Source organism: Marmota flaviventris, chromosome X, assembly GCF_047511675.1.
Source record: "Marmota flaviventris isolate mMarFla1 chromosome X, mMarFla1.hap1, whole genome shotgun sequence".
In the NCBI taxonomy this organism is placed as follows: Eukaryota; Metazoa; Chordata; class Mammalia; order Rodentia; family Sciuridae; genus Marmota; species Marmota flaviventris.
Window position 1 is genome coordinate 104218708 of NC_092518.1, and position 20127 is coordinate 104238834.

At 34.6% G+C, this 20127-nt stretch overlaps 1 pseudogene; it reads right to left on the minus strand.

Annotated features, from left to right (window-relative positions):
- Positions 1 to 18854: 18854 nt before the first annotated feature.
- Positions 18855 to 19811, minus strand: LOC114089084 (aldo-keto reductase family 1 member B10 pseudogene; annotated as a pseudogene).
- Between the last annotated feature and the right edge of the window lie 316 nt (positions 19812 to 20127).

Here is a 20127-nt window from a genome sequence, read left to right on the forward strand (position 1 = left end):
GTGTTCTCTTGATTGCTATTAACTTTGACTGTTTTCTAGAATTTTGATAATGTTCATTAGGATAGTTTTTGTCAATCATTTTTGATGTTTTGTGGAGGGATGTGTCCTCAGGGTTCTCTGTTATATCATTTTCACTGATGGCACCTGTATTTTTCCTGGCAATCAGGATTTTGTTTTATTTAGAATGAGCAAAAGCAAGTTATAAGCAGTTTCAAAGTAGCTGAGTTCTATCTGGGAATAGGATAAATTATACAAAGCCAAAGAGTAATATTAAAGTTTGAGAAAGCATTAAAAATCAAATCTTCTAACTGCTAGTGGAAGGCCTTTCTTCTATATTAAATTTATTCATATGGCTAGCTATAATGTTTCTGAGTACCAGTCAATACTGGAGAAGTCACCTGTATTTTAATTTCCAATTATTAGGGCATCATGATAGAAATTTATTAGCTATTTTATAGAGAGCTATCTCTGAGTCACCAAAAGCCATCTGACCACTTACCCTCATTTTAGCAACCCATGTCCTCAGGATTTTTTTGTCCGTCTTCCATACTTCTCATGAAGTCAATCTATTTGGTTTCCTCTGTTGCAAAGTGCTCTTTGTTTCCTACTTTCTCCTATGGCTTGTTGTTTTATAAAGTAAACTTTTTCTTTAGTGACTGATAAGAATAACCAAACATTAATTTGGGGCTTGGATAATGTTTTTTCTGTCCTTTACTGACTTATTATCCCAATTAGAGTTATCTGTTCTATAATCTCTTATAGCTTTTTTTCCCCTTGTTTCTAGAAATTGTATTTTGTTTACTCTTCCTTAGCCCAGGTAATTACATAGTGTGCAAAATCAGTGCCCAGAGACAATCTATTAAATATTCTTAGTCTAGTGCTGTTGACTTGTCCACAATCTGGGCAGAAAAAGTAAATGCACAACAGTGATTTTATGTTTTGTACCCTATCACCTCCATAAGTTTGCTCCCAATCGCCAGGCTTTATGTTCTAACTTTGAATTAGAAAAATATTTTACCTATTGGATCACCTTGGTGAATGAGTCAGATGGAATTTTCTGAATTAGTTTTTTCTGATAGACTTGATGAGAGCCAGTGTTCAGTATGTGCTTCCTTGTGATTGACTTCTTTGATTTATAGGGAAATTTGGCTAAGAGCATTTGACTTAGCCTTAATGGAAAGAAGATAAATTGGACATATCCTCTGATAAGAGTATGTATGTGTGTGCATGATATTTTTATTTTATTGGTTGCCTCTGATGAGAAACCGACTTGAATATTTTTCATGACAAAGTAGCAGGAAAAAAAGCAAGCAAGCAAGCTTGGGTAATTGTTACAAGCTTGGAGAGCATTTGAGGTAGACATTCTTCTAATATCTGCTATAAAGGCTGAGGAAGAAAGTTAATAGTAGAATACTCTGTTTATGTGACTGGTGCCTTGCCTTCCTTGTAATTCATTTGAATGCCTTGTAACTCCGAATGGAACTTCCTGGCCTCTTGTTACTCCTGCTTTCTGTGGAAGAAAAATGGATATCAGCATTAGTGCTGTTTTTTTTGTGCTATCAGCTAAAAGCCTGAAGAGTTTATAGAACAATCTTCTCCACTGTGGCACTTTGCCTGAGGCTAGTTCAAAGCAATTGAACCATTATATTAATAATATTAATAAATGGTAGCCATTAGTTATTCAGCCAGACTGGATGACAGTTACATCTTACACATTATTTCTAAGTTATTATCTCCCTTCTCTATATGAAGAAACTGAGACACACATTGTGGAGGTAGTCGTATAATATGGTGCCCCATATTGCACAGGAAATGGTTCAAGTCTAGGTCTCTCTGAATGCAGCATGCTCTCTCTTTCCACTGTGCCTCTATTCTTTTCAAAGATCTTTCTTATTGGGAGTATATATGATTTCATTTCTGTTATTTTCTTCTAATAGTTATTGTTTGAATATCGGGCTTTATCCAGGCCCTGTGCTTGCCATATATTATCATTAAGATTTATAGTAGCCCTGCAATGTAAATGTTTGTACCCTAGTTTTACAGATGAGATGATTTTCCATTGTGACATGCTGCTTCTTCAAATTTTTAACCATTTTTAGCCTCTGTTCTAGTTACTCTTGAGCCATGTTCTGCCCTTCCCTATCCTAATTATACCTTCCCAGATTCACGTTCCAGGTGATTCCATTATCTTGTTCCTACTTGATGGGTGCTGATGATTTCCTATGGTATCTCTATGAGTTGGTAAAACTCCCTTAGGGACCCACAAGCTTGCTGCTTACTAGAACTATGTGGACTTCTCAAGCATGGTGTTCTTTAGCTGTGATGAAAATTCAAAGTGTGTAGTGGTTAGTCGGACCTTTATCAAATCTACCTCCAAGGGACTTGTAGACATTGGAAAGCAACTCAAATATGCAGATGCTCATGCTGCTTGCTATAAGCAATAAAGTCCTTTCTCTCAGACCCAGGAGTTTTTCATCTTCTGTCAGCATCCATGAAACAGTGTGTCTTATCTTTTTAAGTTATTGGTAGGATAAAAATACCAGATTCTTCTAAGTTCCTGAAAAATATTGTACCTGAAGTTTTCCATTCTATTTGATTAAGAGCCAGCTCAATTAATTCTTAGCTTCATGTGAGCTGGTGACTCTAAGGAGGCCCTCTGTAGACCTCTAGAGTTCTCTTTGTTACTCTTTTCTCTCTGGGTTTCTTTCCTGTAAATTCTAGTTCCCTTTTCTTCCTGTTCTTTCAGCTGTTTGTCTACCCAGGAAATTCTATCAATTTCTCCTTTCTTCTCTCTCTCTCTCTCTCTGCTGCATTTTGGAAATTCTTCCTAGGCAATAAGCTGATGCAGTCCTTTGTTTCCAGAATCACTGTTCTTTATAGCTTTATGTCTTGTGTCATTGAGAACTCTTCTTTCTTATTGTGCACTATTTTTGAATTTCAGGTAAGAAATAATGTGTTCCCTCTTATGCTCCCAGAAGTGGGAGTTGAATTCTTGGGTTTTGAAAATAGATTTGATATTTGGAAATAGCTCTAACTCAGATTAATAAGGTTGCTAATCAAGATGGCTAATTCCTCACACCTTTCTCCCCTCAAATTTTGGTAGTAACCAATCTATTTCTCCCCTCTGTGGCTTTAGAATATTTGTGGTTTAAAATTACTTTCAAGATGGTTTTCAGTGGATTACCCTCTCAATGTCCCCTTTAATTTACAAGCTCCTTTAAACTTGGAGGAACCAACAGTTCTACAAAGATTAGTTTTATTTTCGCTTGCCATTAGCCAACTCTTCAGTAGACAAATTATGTTAATTTCCCCTTTGGGTTTCTCTTAATATCATTCTCAGTGCCATACCTCAGGCTGCATCCTTCCTTTGTTTTGGTCTAGATTATTATATCCTCCTCCAAGCTAGTCCCTCTCTTTTTCTATTATTCACATTAAGGTCAGAGTAAATTTCAAAAAACAAAAATAAAACAGATCTGACAGTCATTTTTGACCCTGAAAATGGTTCCTCCATGAATATAGAATAATGCTCACCTTCCTTTGTGTCTACAATTTGTTCTCTGTTTATTTCTCACTTTATTTTACATAACATTCTCTACCATTTGATAGGATTATAATCCACAAATGTCAGTATTTTATTACATTTTCAACTTTGTCCCATCTTGGTGCCTTTGCTTATCCTGTCTCTTTTTGGCAAGAATACCTAATTTTGCATGATTTCAAAGATGTTTCTCAAATACTAACTATACCATGAGGCTTCTCCAGAGGCCACCAGTGTAATGAAGTCCCTCATCCCTTATTTTTGCATTATACATTAGATGGACCTATATTAGAGCATTTATCAGACTCTCCTTTTGGTTTACTTGAGTAAGTGTCTGTCTCCCTTAATAGTCTGTGTGTCCCTGGAAGGCAAATACTGCCTTATTTCTCTTCATATTCACCATACCATTTATCTCAGGGCCTTATAAATAGTGCGTGCTGAATAAATATTTGTTGGATTGAAATTGGTTACTTAAGGAACCTTATTTAGCACATAAAAATAAATCACTAGTACTTTCATTACTGACATTTGCAATCTAGTTTGAGCTCAGTGAAATTTTACATTCGAAATTTATCTTTGGAGTTTATGAAGACTGCTTTCTCTTTGTGGCCAGCCTACACTCAGAACTTCTTTCTCTTCCCCCAACACACAGGGTACTGATGTCTTCCTACATTCTCTAGACAATGCCCTTTGACAATGGCTTCAAACCAGGTATGTCCTGGATTCATCTAGGGGAGTTTGTTGTGCTGGGGATTGAACTCATGGGGGGAGGGTTAAAAATAGCATATTTTCTGGATCTGATCCCAGAATCACTAATATGTCGTCTCTAGTGCTACTGCTCAGGAACTTGTGTGTTTAACAGGTACCTGGCACTTGATGATACTTATGTGCAGACAATTTTGATACCTACTGCTCTATGATCTTGAGTTTAGATCATTTTTTGTACTGACTATGCTATCACAATTTATCTACTGAGTCTCCTGCCTTTGAGATGCAGCTTTCAATTAGCTAACATTCGAAAAATGTTGTGATTTACTTTTTAAAAAAATTATATTTAACTCATACATAAAAACATTAATATTGTACATATGTACATTGTATAATGTTCAAATCAGATTGAATATATCTGTCTCCTCAAGCGTTTATCATTTCTTTTATGGTGAAAACTTTGAAAGTCCTTTCTTCCTGCTTTTTGTAATGTCAAGCACATTATTTTTACCTCTAATCACCCTACTGTGCTATAGCAAACCAGAACTTCTTGCTTTTAACTGTAACTCAGTACCCATTGACCTACATCCCCCCCACTCTTCCAGGCTTGATTTACTTGAGAACTCCATTTCACTAAGTTATTGATGTCTTCTCTCAAGGGCAGTTACTTTTCAAATTACAAAATGTTTTAATAGACTTTTTAGAACAGTTTAAGGTTCACAGCAAAATTGAGAGGAAACAGTTTTAATAGGGTGCTCTTAAAGACAATGTGAAAAATGTTGCCTTTAAGGAATGACAGTATTTAGACTTTTTGGTAGCAATAAGAATGGACTCCTTTAAAGAACAATAATTTTTAATTGCCTCAGAAAGTAGGTAATAATTATAGAAAATACAGAGTTTTGTTATATTCTTTCTCTGTTAATCATGTATTAAGATTGGGAAAGGATTGTAGGATTTAAATAGAGAGTAATATCTCAAATCATGCTGCAGGAAAAATAAGAAAAAATCAAAACCTCAGGAGCTTTACTCTTTCTTTCTCTCCCTCTTTTTCTCTTCCCCTCCTCTCTCCTCTCCCTCTCCCTCTCATACTGGGAATTGAACCCAGAGACTTTCTACCATTGACCCTAGCCCCTTTTTATTTTGTTTTTAGACAGTTTCTCACTGAATTGCTGAGGCTGTCCTCAAACTTGTAATCCTTCTGAGTAGTTGGAATTATAGAAGTACACCGCCATGCTCAGCTAAATATGGCTATTTCCCCCTGTATTTTGAATGGAACCCAAGGTCTTGCACATGTGAGGCAGCACATCACAACCCTTTAAAAATTTAAGGTTTTGAGACAGGATCTCAGATGTTAAGTTGCCGGGGCTAGCCTCAAATTTGTGACCAAGACTCCTGCTTCAGCCATGCCCTAGTTGCTGGGATTATAGATATGTGTCCACCCTGACTAGCTTGATTCTTTTTTGTCTCTCACAGTAAGAACTTGGTTGTGAACAGGTCAGAGTTAAGAATTTGAGGGGGTTTTAAAAAGTTTCCTAAAAGAGAGAAATTACAGTTCAAAAGGTTTCTAATAGGATAGTATTATGGTTTGGTTATGAAGTGTCCCACAAAAGCTCCTGTTAATGCAGGGATATTCAGAGGTTAAGTGATTGGATTGTGAGAACTGTAACCTTATGAGTCTATCATAGTTTGAATGGACTGACTGGGTGTTAACTGTAGGTGGTGGGGTGTGGCTAGAGGAGGTGGGTCACTGGTGGCATATCCTGGAAGGGTTGTTCTTCTGTAGCCCCTTCCCCCCTCCCTCTGTCTCTGCTTCTGATTATACCATGAACTGAGCAGCTTTCCTCCACTGTGCCCTTACCCCATGATGTGCTTCCTTAACTTAGGCCCAGAGTAATGGGAGTCCCTTAGTCTGTGGATTGAGGCTTCTGAAACCATGTAAACCCCAAATAAACTTTTTCCTCCTCTTAAGTAGTTGTTGTTCGATATTTTGGTCACATCAAGGAAAATCTAACTAAAACATATACAAAAGGAAATCAGTAATTAAGCAGTTTAATTTCAGCTTAAAAATCAAATGGTACCACATGGTGCTATACAGTTCCTATTTCTTCAAAACCTTAATCTATTACTATTTTAAGTTTTTTTTAATAAAGAATATGTCATTAAAACAATGGTCTTATATAGAGTTGATGTTCATATTTGGAAATGTATACTAGGTGTTTGAAATCTAAACTGACCATGGTTATGGTTAATATGTAAGAAGCTTACTTAATTTAGTTCTCTTCAAATATATTTGTCCATCTACTCTATGAAAAAAGTATGCATTCTAATAGGTGCATTTAATTACAAAGTATTACATATAAAACTGGTGTAATAAATTCTGAACATTATAAAATATACAGAAATAGAAGTATAACTGGATTGCACGTGTAGAAATTTTAATATTTCCTTCCAAAATTCCAATGTATTATTTCCGGTATACATGGCATTCCTACAAATCACTTTTGATACCACTGCTGTTTCTGTCTGGTTCCCAAACTGGGTTGAACATTAAATTACTTTGGTGTATTCAAAATACATTTAGGGGGCTGGGGTTGTGGCTTAGTGGTAGAGCATTTGCTTAGCATGTGTGAGGCACTGGGTTTAATCCTCATCATCACATAAAAATAAATAAATAAATAAATAAATAAATAAATAAATAAATAAAAGTATTGTATCCATCTACAACTTTAAAAAAAGGCCCTTAGATTTTTGTGTTCTATTCTAGGTTTATTGAATTAAAATCAACAGGCTAGAATTTAGTAGCCTATATTTTGAAAACACCCAGGCAATTCAGATGCCCAGTAAGCTTGGAAAATATTGATCTAACCCTAAAGGTTACCTTGGGGTGTATTCAGTCTCTAGGATCATGATTCTCAACCTTGGCTACACATTGGAATCATCTGGGGAACTTTAAAAATACTGATGTTTGTGTCTCAGGCCCAGAGACTTATAATTTACTTGTTGTGGGGCATAAGCTGGGCATTGAGATTTTTAAAGCTCCCCTGGTAAATCTAATGTGCAGCCAAGGTTGATACTCCAATTCCGGGGGGGGGGGGGGGGGTGGATAAAATTGGCTCTGTGTGGTTATATTAGGATTATTTTCATTTTGAGTTACATGGTAACTATCTTAAGCAAATGGAATTTATTAGTTTACCTAACATGTCTAAGGATTGTCTGATTTTAGATATATCTGGATTTAGGGGCTAAACAGTGCAATAAGGATTGTTAATATGTCTTTCCATCACTTGACTCTCCTTTAATCTGTATACTTATAATCTTTCACTATATGCCTGGAAATATGACCACAACAGCTCCAAGTTTTTATAGTCTTTTTAGTGTACAGTGTAGGGAGTGAAAAAATCTGTTCATTCCTTTGGTTCATATTGCAACTCTTAGGGCAGACTCTGATTGTTCTAGCTTGGCTTCAGGCACCTATCACTGAAGGAATCACAGTACCTATTGTCAACTGAAAAAGAAAAAAAAAAAATGGAGAGAAATTCTCCAGAGTGATGATATTATTTGAGAGTAGCATTGCAATGGCAATAGCAGAGCAATGCAATAGTAAAATGAATATACTGTAGTAAACTGAGGGCATGTTCAAAGAAGTTCAGGTAAGGACGAGTTTTTAAAGATAGACGTGAAAAGGGCAATAGTTGATGTTTTGAAACAATACTCCTTGAACAAAATGATTAATAACAATGATGATGTTGATCTGAGGTTGAACAGATATCCTCATAGAAGTACTTTTTTTATATGAAGTTGTAGTGGCCTCTGTATAAGCTTGAGATTTGGAAGTTTTTGAGATTGATACTAAGAGATAGTCATGCCTAAGAACAATTCCTTCATTACCAGGCTTTATTAATTTTTCAAAATTAAGGTTAACATAAATGACTTGCTTTTTATTGTAGCAACTCATGTTTCTTTCATATTATCTCCTTTGGATCAATATTTTTCTCTGAAAACATTCCTGATCAGCCACTCCATATCTAGGTTTAGATGGTCCCTCATTGTTAAGATGGACCTGGCCTTTGTCCTGGTTATTGGTCTGTTCTGGGCCCACTTGGGAAGTGTGGGGTGTAAGTGACTGATTATCACCTGGGAGTTAGGGTCAAAAACCTCTTTAGTCACATTTGATCAAAGCAGTTTTGAAGTGATAGTTTTTAGGCTGTTTACCTTGAGTCCATTATTGAGTTCAGGTCTGTCTGTCTAAAAGGAGATGCTATGTTGTCTAATCAGGGTCAGCATCTTTTTGTTATGAGTTATACCTCAGAATTTTTTTTTTTTGGTACAGGGGATTGAACTCAAGGGCACTCAACCACTGAGCCACATTCCCAGCCCTATTTTGTATTTTATTTAGTGACAGGGTCTCACTGAGTTACTTAGCACCTTGCCATTTCTGAGGCTGGCTTTGAACTCAGGATCTTTCTGTCTCAGCCTCCTGAGCTGCTGGGATTACAGGCATGTGCCACCGTTCCTGGCTTTATACTTCAGAATTGTGACAGGCAACAGCTACAAAGTTTTAAAAGGAAACTATAAAACAAAACAAGAAGAATAAAATAAAGCCAGTTGTATAATAGTTTTGGACCAAGAAATAATTTTTCTCTGCAGCCATACCAATTGTTACCAAAGATGATCACACAAAAATCTATTTTTTTTTTGTAAAATGAGTTCAGATTTATCAGAAAACTGTGTTTAAAAATACTTGTTAATCTTTTTCATAAATCTGATAGCAAATGCATTAGACAAGAATCAAAACTGGATTTGCTTAAAATTTTGATGGGAGTTTAGTATTTGATAATAAAATTTAGTTATATTTATTAAATTCAGCATTTTAAGATATCATTCATGACTGATAGCATTATACCAGGACCATGAGACTTTCTGTTTTGTACCAGGGATTGAACCTAGGGTCTCTTAACCACTGATCCACACCCCAATCTCTTTATTTTTTGAGACAAATTCCCATTAATTTGCTTAGGGCCTCACTAAGTTGCTAAGGCTGGCTTTAAACTTGAGATCCCCTTGCCTCAGCCTCCCAAGCCACTGGGATTACTGAAGTGTGTAACCATGTAGGTCAGACCTCTAGACTTTTAAATAAATTTTTGTAATTCTTAGAACATTTACATTAATAAAACAGGATTACAAATTATTGTGAAATGCTTGCCACTTACTTAAATCAATTTTAAGCAGAGTTACCAAGTAACCATTTAAAAGAATTTGTGTTTTTAAAAAATCTTAATTCTTTAGTCCAGTTTTCATAAGTAATTAAAAAAAGACGGCAAAAAACATAACAATTACCTTGACAAAAAGCAAAATCTTTGTTTCCTCCCATGGTTAAATGCAGATCAACTTTTTTTTTTGGTGGTGGTGCTGGGGATTGAACCCAGGGCTTTGTGCATGCGAGGTAGGCATTCTACCAACTGAGCTACATCCTCAACCAGATCAATATTTTAAGAAAACTTTTTGATTTAATGTAGAGAAAGACATTCTATTTTATATCAGTGTAATAATGCACAATTTTTAGAAAACCCATAAGTAATTGTTTTTAATCACAACCAACTTGATCACACAAATTTTCTTAAGATTCATCTTTCAGAAGCCTTCTGCAACTTGCTTAGATCAACAGCACCTGGCTTAAACCTTTAGTTTTGTCCTTAATCCTTCCATTTTGGAATAGTACAGTCATTCTAATTTAGGATGCAAATCTTTCAGTGCAAGAACTTGTTTTTATTAAAAAAAATCTCTTTAACCTTACTCATTAAAAATATACATTTATACTTATTTTTTTTTTGCTTCTCTCTCCTACTTACTGGTTCCTTTGTGCCTTGTTTCCTACTTTAAATATATAGTCAATCCTTAAAAAATTCTCTGAATTTGGACAAAATTATTTATTCTGAATAAAGGAACATTTTATGACTTTCATATAGTTTTTGTCATTAAAAACACCTTAATTTCTTTTGATAGTTTTTGCCTGTAAAATTACATATGTTAAGTAGAATTTTTCACTATTAGTAACATTCCTTTTTAGTGAAGATACAGGTATAAAGCAATCTTGAATTTTTGTTGTATACTAACAATTGATGAAAACATATTTAATTAATAAACCCAAATATGTATTTTTATAGAATTTAAGAGTTTAAGAGTACTTGAATTTGTATGTCACAGTTGTTATTTCAATACACTTAACTTAGAAATGGCTAAAGTTTTATATCTATTACTTAACATTTTAAAGTTTTAAAAATTAACACATTTATTATAAATATTAGTGGGATTCAATGACATTTTTCCATACATGTATGCAGTGTGCATTGATCAAATCCACAAAACTTTTTCCCATACTTCCTCCTGTACCCTTCCCAATTTCTAGTAATCACTATCTACTTTCTGGTGGATTGTTTTAGTTTCCACATATAAGAGCAAATGTGGTACTTGTTTTTCTGTGTCTGGCTTATTTTACTTTACCTGACGCTCTCTGACTCCGTCCATTTTCCTTCAAATGACAGGACCTCCTATTTCCTTATGGTTAAATAATATGCTATATACAGGTCTTTTTGTGAATATATTTCTTTTTTCAGTTATACTTAAAGGTGTAGTTATTTGGTGACATGATAATATTATGTTCAATGATTTGAAGAACCACCAAAATATTCCAGAGTGTTAGCACAATTAAGGTGTTTCACCAGCTTACCATCATATGAGCATGCCAGCAATAAATGAGGGTCTTATTTCTTCAGATTCTCTTCAACAATTATTCATTTTTTTTTTGCATTCTTCATGATTCAGGTAGTTTACTTTGACTTTCTACCTAACAACCTTTGAAGTAATCCTGTCCAGATATCCTATACATCTCAATACAACTGTGAATGAAAGATGAAAGACAGACCAGAGCCAATGCAGAGCCATCACAGACAGACACAATATCTCTAAGTGAATATATTATTAGTGTGCTAATATAAATGCATATTTATATATGCCTACATGCATATATATACATACGTATACATGATGTCACACATATACACATCTATCTACATATTAAAACAATTCTTTACAAAAGAAGCAGATCTCTGATTGAATGACAATGATTTGTTTTCATTTTAGTTTTTATTATTCTACTTATTTATTTATTTTTGCATTACAATTCTTAATACACTTTTATACCAAAATTTATCATATCTCTGATTGTATAACTGAAAAAAGAAACATGTTCACAGAAAGACCTGTACATGAATGCTCAAACAACTTATTAATAATAGCCAAATATTGAAATAACCTAAATGTCAATCAACTAATAAATATATAAACAGAATGCAGTATATCCCTACAATAGGATGTTCTCTAGCCATCAGAAGAACAAAGTGTAGACTTAAGCAACATTAAGGAACATTGCAGTAAATAAATAGAGTCGGTCAAAAAGACATTTTATTATGTGAAATGTTCAGGATAGTCATTTTATATAGAGACAGTGAGTAGATTTTTGATAACCTAGGTTCAATTGGATGGGAAGGAGGATACAGTGAACACAGTAGTGGGAAATGGAAATTGACAGATGATATGGACATACTTTGGTGGTTTCTGACATTTTTCTAAAATTAGATTATGGTAATATTTGCCCACCTATGTGAATATATGATAAAAATAATTGCATGGCTAATTTTGAAGAGATGAACTTTATGGTCATAAATAACATATCATTAAGACATAAAATGACCTTGAAAATAAGTGTGTATTTCTGTTTGTGTATGAATAAACTGTCCTCTGATCCTTAACATTTCTGAAGTTTATATATCTTGTCAAATATTCTCAAACTGCCTTACAATTTATGGAGCCTATTGATCACCTCCTGAGATCCTGAATATAATAAAGAGAGAAACTTTGAAAATAAATAAATAAATAATATGCTATAGTGTATATATACCACATTTTAATTATCCATTCATCTTTTGATGGGCATCTAAGCTGGTTCTATATTTTAGCTATTGTGAATAGTGCTGTAATAAACAGGGGCATACAGGTATCTCTTTGGTTGCTGATTTTATTTCCTTTGGATATATAGTTATGGTTTAGATGTTAGTTATCCCTAAAAAAACTCATGTATGAGAGAATACAAGAAAGTTTAGAGGTGAAATGGTTGGGTCACAAGAGCCTTAACCTAACAAATGTATAAATTCCCTAGTAGGAATTAACTGAATTGTCACTGTAGGCAAGTAGGGTGTGGCTGGAGGAGGGGGTCATTGGGGTATATATTTTGTGAGCTGATCTTAGACTCTTTCTCAGCTTTCTGGTGATGGTTTTCCTGCTGCTTTCCTCCATCACACACTTCTGCCAAGATGTCCTGCCTCACCCAGAGCCCCAAGGAATAGAGTGGGCCATCTATGTACTTCTGAAACTATGATCCTCAAAATAAATTTTTTCCTCCTCTAATTGTTTGCATCAGGATATTTGATCACAGCAGCAGAGTATCTGACTAAAACATATACCCAGAAATGAGATAGCTGGATTAAATGGTAGTTTTATTTTTAGTTTTTTTTTTTGTGTGTGGAAACTCCATACTGTTCTCCATATGAATATACTAATTTACAGTCCCATCAACAATGTATAAGAGTCCCTTTTTGCCATATCCTCTCTAGCTTTATTTATTTTTTATAATAATCATTCTAACTGAATTGAGATGATTTTCATTGTAGTTTTTGATTTGTATTTCCTTGATGGATAATGACATTGAGCATTTTTTAAAATTAAAAAAAATTATTTATATATGACACCAGAATGCATTAAAATTCTTATTGCACACATAGAGCACAATTTTTCATATCTCTGGTTGTATGCAAAGTATATTCACACTCATTTGTGCCTTCATACATGTACTTTGGATAATAATGCCCATCACATTCCACCAACATTTATAACCCCATGCCCCCTCTTTTTCCCTCCAACCCCTCTGCCCTATCTAGAGTTCGTCTATTCCGTGCATTCTCCCTCTCCCTACCTCACTATGAATCAGTCTCCTTATATCAAATAAAACATTCAGCATTTGGTTTTTTGGGATTAGCTAACTTCACTTAGCATTATCTTCTCTAACTCTATCAATTTACCTGCACATGAAATGATTTTATTCTCTTTAATTGCTGAGTAAAATTCCATTGTGTGTATATATGCCATGTTTTTTTATCCATTCATCTATTAAGGGCATCTAGTTTGGTTCCACAGTTTAGCTATTGTGAATTGTGCTGCAATAAACATTGATGTGGCTGTGTCCCTGTAGTATGCTGTTTTTAAGTCCTTCGGGTATAGACTGAGGAGAGGAATAGCTGGGTCAAATGCTAGTTCCATTCCCAGATTTCCAAGGAACCTCCATTTCTGCTTTCCACATTGGCTACACCAATTTGCAGTCCCACCAGTAATGAACGAGTGTACCTTTTTCCCCACATCTTTGCCAATACTTATTGTTCTTTGTCTTCGTAACAGCTGCTATTCTGACTGGAGATGAATTCTTAGAGTGGTTTTGATTTGCATTTCTCTAATTGCTTGCGATGATGAACATTTTTTCATATATTTGTTGACTGATTATACATCATCTTCTGAGAAGTGTTTGTTCAGGTCCTTGGCCCATTTATTGATTGGGTTATTTGTTTTTTTGGTGCTTAGCTTTTTGAGTTGTTTATATACCCTAGAGATTAGTACTCTATCTGTGTGAGGCATAAAGATTTGCTCCCAAGATGTAGGCTCTTTATTCACCTCACAGATTGTTTCTTTTGCTGAGAAGAATCTTTTTAGTTTGAGTCCATCCCATTTATTGATTTGTGTATATATTCCATTGTGTATATATGCCAAAGGATTCTTATTAAGGAAGTTGGGGCCTAATCCCACATAATGGAGATTTTGTCCTACTTTTTATTCTATTAGATGCAGGGTCTCTGGTTTTATTCCTAGGTCCTTGATCCATTTTGAGTTGAGTTTTGTGCATGTTGAGAGATAGGGGTTTAATTTCGTTTTGTTGCGTATGGATTTCCAGTTTTCCCAGCACCATTTGTTGAAGAGGCTATCTTTTCTCCAATGCATGTTTTTGGCACCTTTGTCTAATATAAGATAATTGTAATTTTGTGGGTTATTCTCTGTGTCCTCTATTCTGTACCATTGGTCTACCAGTTGGTTTTGGTGCCAATACCATGCTGTTTTTGTTACTACTGCTCTGTATTATAGTTTAAGGTCTGGTATAGTGATGCCACCTGTTTCACTCTTCATGCTAAGGATTGATTTAGCTTTTCTGGGTCTCTTATTTTTCCAGATGAATTTCATTACTGCTATCTATTACTATGAGTAATGCCATTGTGATTTTGATCAGAACTGCATTAAATCTGTATAGTGCTTTTGATAGTATGGTCATTTTGATAATATTAATTCTGCCTATCCAAAAGCAAGGTAGTTATTTCCATATTCTAAGGTCTTTTTTGATTTCTTTCTTTAGGGTTCTGTAGTTTTCATTGTATAGATCTTTCACCTCTTTTGTTAAGTTGATTCCCAAGTATCTCATTTCCTTCTCAGAGGATTTGTCACTGATATGCAGAAATGCCTTTGATTTATGGGTGTTGATTTTATATCCTGTACTTTGCTGAATTCATTTATTAGTTCTAGAAGTTTTCTGGTGGAGGTTTTTGGGTCTTCTAGGTATAGAATCATATTGTCAGCAAACAGTGCTAATTTAAATTCTTATTTTCCTGTGCATATCCCTTTAATTTCTTTCATCTGTCTAATTGCTTTGGCCAGTGTTTCAAGGACTATGTTGAATAGAAGTGGTGAAAGAGGGCATCCCTGTCTTGTTCCATTTTTTAGAGGGAATGCCTTTAATTTTTCTCCATTCAGAATGATGTTGGCCTGAGGATTAGTGTACATAGCCTTTATGATGTTAAGATATGTTCCTGTTATCCCAAGTTTTTCTAGTGTTTTAAACAGAACGGGGTGCTGTATTTTGTCAAATGCTTTTTCTGCATCTATTAGGATGATCATATGATTCTTATCTTTAAGTCTATTGATGTGATGAATTACATTTATTGGTTTCTGTATGTTGAACCAACCTTGCATCCCTGGGATGAATCCCACTTGATTGTGGTGCATGATCTTTTTGATATGGTTTTGTATTCAATTTGCTAGAATTTTATTGAGAATTTTTGCATGAATGTTCATTAGAGATATTGTTCTGAAGTTTTCTTTTTTTGATGTGTCTTTGCCTGGTTTTTGAATCAGGGTGATATTTGCCTTGTAGAATAAGTTTGGAAGAGCTCCCTCTTTTTCTATTTCCTGAATAAATTGAAGAGTATTGGTATTTTAAATATATATTTGTTGGCCATTTGTATTTCTTTTGAGAAACATATATTCAGATCATTTGTCCATTTTATTACTGGATTACTTGGTTTTTAAATTAAATGTTGATGTCCTTACATAGTCTAGATATTAACCCTCTGTGAGATGAATAGCTTGGGGATATTTTCTTCTACTATGTAGGTTGTTTCTTCACCCTCTTGATTGTTTTCTTTGCTGTGCAGAAGTGTTTAGTTTTATGTAATCCCATTTATACATTTTTTCCTGCATTTACTGTGTTTTATGGGTCTTACCCAGAAAATTATTGCCCCTACTGATGTCTTAAAATTTTTCCACATAACACAATGTTAAGACATGAATTAATTGAAAAACTTATTATAAATATTTATTTATTTACATTTATCTAATTTGTTTATTTCATAAAGGTACTTGTGAAAATTCTGTTATCTGACAAGCCTAGCCATTATTTTTAAAATATGTTCATGTCAGAGAAAAAGTTAAATTGCTGCACTTGATATCCTGAAAGCAGTGCACACTGCCTTGCACTTTGAGTTGTATATTTAGTCTTAGATATATTCATATGATTTTAAAAAATTAATGTAGAGGATCACAGGGTTATTTATAAACCTACCTGGTCAGCAAACCCAGGCAATAATGGATGCTAACAATTCTGATTTTGCCAATAAATTTAAAGTAACTTATTATAAATTTGATATGCAAAGAAAAGCATTTGACTTCATTTTACAGTTTTATGTGTGTTAGAATCACATAGCAACATAAATTTAATAGTTTGTAACAAAGTTTAAATCAAATTATATTTTTGATAAAATGGGACAAGTTAAAATTTTTATTTGCATACTTATGATGACTGTAGACCCAATTTTTAAAGCATTTCCCATAGCAGCTTGTTTCCTTTTCATGGTACATAAATATTTTATTGTACCAAGGAGATAACATTCAAGAGTTGAAATGAAATTCTTTTAACCACATTGCTTTACATGTATTTGTTTAAGTTTTCATTTGTATCAGTGTTCTTATTTTCATTGTTAACTAATTTTTAACCCAAATATGAAAACATAAAAATTGTATATATTTAAGGTGTGTTTTGTGATGTTTCAGTACATGTGTACATTGTTTAATGTTCAAATTCCAGTGAGCACACTTATTACTTCAGACATCATTTCTTTATGTTGAATACATAGTTCTTTTGTCTAGCTTTTTGGAATGGACATTACATTATTGTTTATAATTAGTGTACTATGTAATAATATGTAGTAACTTATTGTGTCTATAATTTAGGACTTTTTTTATACTGGGGATTGAACTCAGGGGTACTCAACAACTGAGCCACATCCCTAGCCCTTGTTTATATTTTATTTAGAGACAGGGACTTGTTGAGTTTCTTAGGGCCTTGCTGTGTTGCTGAGGCTGGCTTTAAACTTGTGATCCTCCTGCTTCAGCCTCCTGAGCTGCTGGGATTACAGGAATGTGCCACCATGCCCATGTGATTTAGGACTTTTAATCAACCTTTCTCCATCACTTTTCTTCTCTTGTCTACCTAGACTCTGGAAATCATCATTCAGCTTCTGTGAGATTACCTTTTTAAGATTGTACATATGAGGGCTGGAGTTGTGTCTCAGTGATGGAGTGCTCCTCAGCACTGCATAAAGATAAATAAATAAAATAAAGGTATTGTGTCTATCTACAACTAAACTTTTTTTTAAAAGATGGTACATATGAGTGAGATCATGGGATATTTCTATTTCCATGACTCATTTATTTCATGTAATATAATCATTTATACTTCCATTCATATTGTTGCAATAACAGGATTTCATTTTTTTATGACTGAACAGTATTTGTGTGGTGTGTGTGTGTGTGTGTGTGTGTGTGTGTGTATCACATTTTCTTTATTCATTCATCAGTGATGGACACTAATGTTGTTTCAGTTTCTTGGCTGTTGTGAATAGTGCTGCAATGAACACGAGAGTGCAGATGTCTCTTCAACATATTGATTTCATTTTGTTCATGTATGTATCCTAGTAGTATTGATTACTAGATCGTAATGTAGTTCTATATATACTTTTGTTGCTGAGGACTGAACCCAGGGTGTCACAAATGGCAGACAAGTGCTCTACTACTGAGCCATATACTCAGCCTTCATAGTTCTATTTTTAATACTTTTTTGAGGAAATTCTCTACTGCTTTTCATAATGGCTATATCAATTTACACTCCTTTCAACAGTGTTCAACTAGGTTCAACTAGGTTGCTTAGGGCCTTGCTAAATTACTGAGGCTGGAGTTGAACTTGTGATCATCCTGCCTCAGCCTCCTGAGTCCACTGGGATTACAGAAATATGCCTCCATGCTTGACTATTTTCATTTATTAATCAGGTTGTTTTTGTTTTCTGCTGTCCACCCATCATCAGATATTTTCTTCGCATATATTTTTCTCCCATTCTATAAGTTTTTTCTTTGTTGATTATTTCCTTTGTTGTATAGAAGTTTTTAATTGGTTACATCCCTGTTTGTCTATATTTGCTTTTCCAGTGCTTGTGGGGGGCTTCTATAAAAATCCTTTCTGATTTCAATGTCCCATTTCAATGTTTTCTTATAGTTTCATATTTTCAAGTCTTACATTTAAGTCTTTAATCCATTTTGAATTGATTTTGGTAAGTGGTATTAGTTTCATTCTTCTGCATGTAGATATCCAGTTTTCACATCACTATTTATTGAAAAGACTGCAGTCCTTTCTCCATTGAATGTTCTTTGCATCTTTGTTGAACATCAGTTGACTGTAGCTACATGCATTTTCTTCTAGACTCTCTGTTCTTTTCCACTGATCTATGCATTTTATTATGCTAATACCATGCTATTTTGATTACTATAGTTTTGTACTATATTTTGAAGCAAGTTGTATAATTCCTCATGCTTTGTTCATTTTTTCTTTGGTTATTATTATTCTTATTTATTCTTTTTATATTTGTATCCTCAGTGTTAGTAGAGTTGCCTGTTGATTAACAAACATTTTGACAGCTCACATAGGTGTCATTTGCTTCTCTGAGCCACACTTCCCAGTAGTAGTCTGTTTTTTGTTGAACATATGGATCTAAATAAAACCTTGCCTAGATTCTGTCCTATAAGGTCAGGCATGATATGATTTCAAGCAAACATGGTTACAATGGAACTCTGGGAGTGAGTTACCCTTTAGTGAAGAGAGGGAATCCAACAGGTAATCTCTTCAGGACATTCAGCTTCGGTATTGAGCATTGAAAGGATACTATTCCAGAAAAGGCTCGTCAGCTGAGGTACAGGACCTCCAGTTTCTGTTGAAAGTGAGTATGACCACCATCTCCTCCTATTTCAGTTTGAGGTCAAAGACCTGAAAGTTTTTTCATAATGCGGGCTGGTATCAAAGACTTAGGGATCACTACCGTATTTCTCTGGATCTAGAGGTGGATCAGAATCTGGGCTGGGCTTTTTAATTGTTTGATTTTTGCTTTGCAGGAATTTCCTTAATTCGGGGATCCTCCAGTAGTGAAGAGCCCTTTGTCTTGCCTAAGGTCTATCTACAGAGCCCAGGAGGCTATAGGTTGTGATAGTGATACCCTTGGAGTTGTAGTACTTGATCAGTTTCTCCTGGGTGGGGTACAGGTGGCACTTGACTTGCTTATTCACTGGTTTATATTTTAGTCCAGGCTTGTTGAAGCTCCTTTCAATGTTGTCTTGGTTAAAGTTGGAGATGCCAAGGACTTTCATCAGTCCCTTGTTTCCCAGTTCTTCCATGACGTCCTAGGCATCTAAGAATGTTAATTTACTGGTGAGGCTATTGACATTATTGACTTTGGTGAATAAGTTCTTCCCAGGCTCAAATCTGTGCCCAGTGAATAAAGTGGATTTCCAGATAATCATGTTTCAGATCCTAGAGGGTCTTCCAACAGGTTTCTTTCAGGAGATTTCTTTCACATGAGGTACACCAGTTTGCTAGCAATGAAGAGATCCTTCTACTTCACAACCTTCTCTGGAATCTTCTCTTGGATGGCTTCTCCATCTCCTTTGTGTTCTGACAGACTTAGTCTGTATGGTGATATCCTCCATCAATGGCTACCTTCATAACTTCTTTAACTTTGTCTAGGGGAAATGCCTAGTTGTCTATACCCACAATGGGCATCTTGGTTTTGGTGATGAGCTCCATAAAAGTAACCATGGGTGGTACAGAAATGGTTCTGAGAAAACAAATAAATGTCTTTTTTACATGCTTGTTGATTTACTCAAGATATCTGGTGATTTAGATGTTTTGGTGTGGTATGAATTTTAGAAAATTGTTTTATGGTTGAGGAATATTATTGGTATTATTGTAATTGCAAAGAATTTGTATTATGAGGGCTGGGGATATAGCTCAGTTTATAGAGTGCTTGCCTCATATGCACAAGGCCTTGGGTTTAATCTCCAGCACAACACCAAAAAAAAAAAGAATTTGTATTTGTATTATGACATTTTAAAAATATTGATTCTTCCAATCC